A 6,282-nucleotide genomic window follows, 5' to 3' on the forward strand; every position below is an offset into this window, starting at 1 on the left:
TAGGGTGTGGTGCTCATCTCCATTTCTAAGCCGAAGAGCCAGCGCTGTCCGAAGACGCTTCCGTGGTCATGTGGCCGGCATGACTGAACACCGAGGTGCACGGAACGCTGTTACCTTTCCCGCCGAGGCGGCGCCTATTTATCTACTTGCAATTTCTTGCTTTCGAACTGCTAGGTTGGCAGGAGCTGGGACTGAAGATGGGAGCTCACTCCGTCACACAGCACTCGGGTCTCGAACTGCTGTCCTGCCGACCTTCCGGTCTGCAGTTCAGCGTCTTAACCACTAAGCCACTGCGGCCCAAGTATGCAGATGCCTCTACGTAATTTTAGATCCTGGTTTTAATGATCTTACAGGGTGGGGGCTTTAGACAGCCATGTCTTGCTTCAATTGTAAAACACATGACTTGCATTTCTCTTCTCTCCACCCACCCTTGTCCACCACCATTCCATGCTTTACAACTGCTCCTGCATTCCTGATGCTCGAGGAAACATCCACACAAATACAAAACTGTATACAGATTCCTAAATTCATATAGGCCAACTCAAAGATTACAAAGAATGTGCAAGCTTTGGAGATCTCCAGAACTCTTCATCAGGCAAGTTGTTATGAAAAGCACATTTCCAGAAAGAGAAAGGGGAATAGGAGGGGATGGGGGAAGGCTGAATTGATGTTGTAGATGGGATATCTGCATGGTCAGAGTTGCCCCAACTACTAGGTAAACTGCTCAAATTGGCTTCTGTTGATTCTGTTCTACCTAGTTCAGCATATTAGACATAGACATAGAATCATAGGTTGGAAGGGGCCTACAAGACCATCAAGTCCAATCCCCTGCTCAGTGCAGGAAGCCTGATTCCCAGGCGGTCTCACATCCAAGTACTAACCAGGGCTGATGCTGCTTAGCTTCCAAGAGCAGCAGAGATCAGGTGCATCCAGCCATTTAGCTTCAGCATTGTTAATATAAAGACAGCCTACTTCCATTTCCCCCAACCAAGGAACCTGTCTGGTTCATCCAGGATGGAGACAGTTTTGAGTTAGCAGCTGAATTCTATATTTTCAACAATGGAGGGTCAACAGTTGTCTGTTACTTTCTTCTTTCCAGTGGTCCTGGGGGCACTGAAACCTGAAACCTCCACATCACCTGCCAGAACTCCATTTGAATGTCTGCAAATCCTCCACCTCCTCCGTATCATATTCAGACTCTGACCATGCAGACTTCCTGACAACAACATGAAATCAGTCTCTCCCCCTCCTTTCCCCTCAGCCCACCAACCTCCTTTTGGTAACACCTTGCCTGATGAAGGAATCTAGAGATCTCAAAAGCTTGTACATTTTTGGGGTGACCTTTGAGTTGGCCTAATAAAGGTATTACACTATATGGATTCTGGGATTTTCTTATGGTTAACACTACTGCCTTTGTGTTGTTGTTTTTATGACTTATAAAAACAGACAAGGAAGGAAGGAAGACTCTGACCTCATGCAATTTCACATTTTCAACTCACTTAAATCATAGCACCGTCATGATGCAGGAATCAAATGGAGTTTGCTTCTGCTGACCTGATGGAAGGCATATTGACTGGGGGATATAAACACCATTTTGGTGTAGAAAAGGAAAGACAGACTAACAACTGAGTAATTTAAAATATATGGAGGGAGCAGTCCTATGGTCCCTAGACATTGTCTGAGGGGTCATAGGATAGTGGGGATTCCCCCTTCTGAGGGTGGAGAAAATGCACCAACCAAAGGGGGAGAGTCAGAGATCCAGCCCCCTTCTGCCACCCCCTTGCAGCCAGAGTGGAAAGAACTGTGCCAGCTGGCCTCTGAGGGCAGAAAGTTGATGTCAGAAAGGGGGAAAGGGGGCATTTGAGGGGGTGGGGAGGGGAGAGGGCTAGAGAGGCTGGGATACAAGTTAACCTGAGCCTCTTCCAGCCTCCTGCCCTCTCCCTCTGAAGTGCCTTAGCTTCAAGAAAGCCTATCTAGTGAAAAAATGAGGCAAAGATCACCTCTGCTGCTCCTCCTGCCTTGCTGGCTTCAGCATGGCAGGGCACTGGATATATGGATGCCTCCGAGTTTGGAAGCTTCCATCTCACGAGGGCACCACCCATAGGACTGTGCCTTCAGGACTCAATGTTTCAGCTCCTGCCTTATAAATAATATCTGCAAAAATAATTTTAAAAAGCATCTGTAACCATGTACATGCCTAGCTAGCTGTCCCCTCATTATAATTTTTTTTTCCAAAGAAGGGTGGGGGGAAGGATCCTACAGCAAGCAGCATTAGCCCTGGTGGGTCCTGACATGCCCGTGCTGGCTCAGGTGCTAATGCCAGGCCTGTTTGCCACCGGCCCCATCACTTGCTGCTCTCTGAGTAGTCACTCCACCCACCCACCCACCCACACCAAGAATTTGGGCCCCAATTTCCAGTCCTAACTGCACCACTGATAGTAGTGCTGCAGAGCGGAGGTCCAAGCAAGAAGGATCTGTGAAAGGTTTTGCTGACGTGGATCTGAAGGAGGTAATAATATTACTTTGCCCATGAGGATGATATTGTGACCATAGTTTGCAATGCTGCCAATCCTCTCTTCCTTCAGCCATGCTTCCCATCTAGTTTTTTGGAAGCAGTACAACTAGACACAGGCAGACACTCTACCTTTAGGGGAGGGAATGCAGCTTAGTGGTAGAGGACATACTTTGCATGCAAAAGGTCCCAGGTTCGATCGCCACCATCTCCAGGTAGGGCTAGGAAAGAAGCCCTGCCTGAAACTCTAAAGGAGCTATACAAAGTGCTGAATCCTATCCCCAAAATGGATTCAGCACCTTGGATAGCTCCTTTAGAGTTCTGACTGGTTCTGACTGAAACCCAGAGCACATTCACTGCCTCACTGAAATAGGAGCCACCACCAGCCTCCACTGGATAAGGCGTTCAATGGCTACCAGTCCTGATGGCTATATGGTACCTCCAATAGCAGAGGCAGTATGCATGGAGAGCATGGGCAGGAGGGTGCTGTTGCAGTCATGTCCTGCTTATGGGTTTCCTGCAGGCAGCTGGTTGGCCACTGCATGAACAGAATGTTGGACTAGATGGACCCTTTGTCTCATTCAGTATGGATCTTCTGATATTATTATTATTTGTGAGACCCTGGAGAGCCACTGCAAATCAGACTACAGAATACTAGAACCTGGGGTCATCCCATGAAGCTGATCTGTGGGAGATTCAGGACAGATAAAAGAAAGGACATTTTCACACAGGACTTCTTCAGACATTTCCCTTGCTCATAATACTAGAACCCGGGTTCATCCCATGAAGCTGATGGGTGGGAGATTCAGCACAGATGAAAGGAATGACTTCTTCACACAGTGCATTGTTAAACTATAGAATTTTTTACCACAGAATGTATTGATAGCCACCACTTTGAATGGCTTGAAAAGGGGGTTAGACACATTCCTGGAGGAAAAAGGCTACTAATGGCTACTAGTCTTGACAGCTATGTGCTGCCTCTAGTATCAGAGACAGTGAGCCTATGTGCACCAGTTGCTGGGGAACATGGGCGGGAGGGTGCTGTTGTCCTCATGCCCTGCTTGTGGGTCCCTGGTTGACAGCTCATTGGCCACTGTGTGAACAGAATGCTGGACTGGATGTACCCTTGGTCTGATCCAGCATGGCTCTTCTTATGTTCTTATGTAGAGCAGACAATACTGGGAAAGATGGGCAAATAATTTGACCTGGTATAATAAGGAAGCTCTTAATGCCTTTGGCACAACCCCTTAGTCCTCACCCTCTGCAGTGTAAGTTTACCCACTATATATTCTGCCCCAGGTAGTTAAGGATAAAACAGGTTAAATTTTAGATAGCAAAAAACAGGAAGGGCTGGAAAGTGGAAAATGAGTCACCCACAATTTGTGAATGACTGATTCAACATTGGTGAATAGCGGAAGTGGATGAATGGACTGAAAGCATTCACAGAGGAATTGGAAACCAACATATAAATTGAAAGCATGAAAAAAAACATTGAGGGTGTGTGTATGTGCGGACGCACGCACACACTCACACATGCGCAAAGAAGGCTTTAAAAAGTTTCTGAATGAATATTAGGGCTGTGCACCCCCCCCCACACACACACAACCAACTCAGGGCTTCCGAGGCAGGCCCAATTTGCTTCCAACTGATTTGGGCCCCCTCAGTCCACCTTGGTCCTGAACCTCAAGAGGGATTCGGATGGCTGATTCCCACTTTGCCCACCCCGGCACCCCCGCTGTGCTGCACAACCCCAACTCCTTACCTGGGCCCTCAGGATGTGTGCCAGCAGCCATTGTGAGGAGTCACTGTTGGTGCCGTTGTCGCTGCCACCGCTGCCATCATCACTGCCACCGCCTGCCACCGCCATTTCCTGGGCCTTGGATGCAGGTCAGCTCTTGTTGCAGGGAGTCACCATTTTTAAAATGGCAACTTATACCAAGTTGACTTGGATTCCTGCACTGAGCAGGGGGCTGGACTGGATGGTCTTATAGACCCCGCCCAACCCTGATATTCTGTGATTCTATGATTCTATGACTCCCTGCAACAACAGTCTTTGAAGTACTAGTCCCCCTCTATTCAGCACTGGTTAGGCCTCATCTGGAGTACTGCGTCCAGTTCTGGGCCCCACACTTTAAGAAGGATGCAGACAAGCTGGAGAGGGTTCAGAGGAGGGCAACGGAGATGATCAGGGGACTGGAAACAAGGCCCTATGAAGAGAAACTGAAAGAAATGGGTGTGTTTAGCCTTGAGAAGAGAAGACCGAGGGGAGATCTGATAGCGCTCTTCAGGTACTTGAAAGATTGTCACAGGGAGGAAGGCCAGGATCTCTTCTTGATCATCCCAGATTGCAGGACACGGAATAATGGGTTCAAGTGACAGGAAGCCAGATTGTGTCTGAACATCAGGAAAAACTTCCTGATTGTTAGAGCAATATGTCAATGGAACCCATGACCTAGGGAGGTGGTGGGCTCTCCCACACTGGAGGCATTCAAGATAAGGCTGGACAGCCATCTGTCGGGGATGCTCTGACCTGGACTCCTGCATTGAGCAGGGGGTTGGACTTGATGGTCTTATAGGCCCCTTCCAACCCTACTATTCTATGATTCCATGGCTCCCTGCAACAAGAGCTCAGGGCTCAGGAGGTGGTGATGGCAGTGGTGGCGATGGCGGTGACAGTGGCAGTGGCGATGGCGGCAGCAGTGACGATGATGGTGACTCTTCCACGTAATGGCTCAGGTAAGGAGCTGGAGGCGCTGGCTCAGCTGGGCTGGGGTGCTGAAGCTCCAAAGTGCACCAAAGCATTTCGGAGAGGCCCTGACCCACTTCAGGTCACTTCCTGCCCACTCTGCTTTGCCTCGGAACAGCCCTGAAGTGGCCCAAAGCGGCCCGCTTCGAGTCAGGCTTCGGACTGAAGCATTACACAGCCCTAATGAATATTACCATGTTACCTAATGACTATTACCCTCAGTGCAAAGGGTCTTTTAGACTGCTATCCTATCCAAACTGACCTGGAAATAGCCCCACTGAACTCAGTGGGACTTACTTCAGAGTAGACATGGCTTGCATTGTTAAGGTGCATCAACACTAATGTGTATTAGTGCAAAGCACCGAGCACAAAAATGGTCTTTGAATTCCACCTTGGTTTTAAAACCTTGGTGTTTCTGCTCATCAGCACTCAGTGAAAGTGCTTTAAAAAGAGTACGTAGGAACATAAGAGCCAGGCTGGATAAGACCAAAGGGCCTATTATGTCCAGCATTCTGGTCATAGAGGGGTCAACCAGATGCACATGGGAATCCCACGAGCAAGACATGAACACAACCAAGCCTCCTGCTCATGTTTCCCACGACTGGTAATTTTGAAGCAAACTGCCTCTAATACTGCAGGTAGCATAGAGTCATCATGACTCGTACATAGACTTCTCCTCCATGTGTTCATCTGACGCCCTTCTAAATCCATCCAAGTTGGTGGCCATCACTACATCTTGTGAGAACGAATTCCATAGTTTAATTATGCACTGTGCAAAGCGGTATTTCCTTTTATCTGTCTCAAATCTCTCACACTTCAGCTTCATTGGTTTTAGTATTATAAGAGAGGGAAACAAACATTTCTGTGTTCCCTTCCCTTTCTCCACACCATGCATAACCACATACACCTCTATCATGTCTCCCTATACTGTCCTGTTTTCCAAGCTGATGAGCCCCAAACTTTGTAACCTTTCCTCACACTTCTCCGGCCCCTTGATCATTTAAGTGGCCCCTTTCTGCCCTTT

The sequence above is a fragment of the Heloderma suspectum genome, chromosome 6 (assembly GCF_057233095.1).
Source record: "Heloderma suspectum isolate Gila_16-S chromosome 6, 16-S_ref, whole genome shotgun sequence".
NCBI lineage: Eukaryota > Metazoa > Chordata > Lepidosauria > Squamata > Helodermatidae > Heloderma > Heloderma suspectum.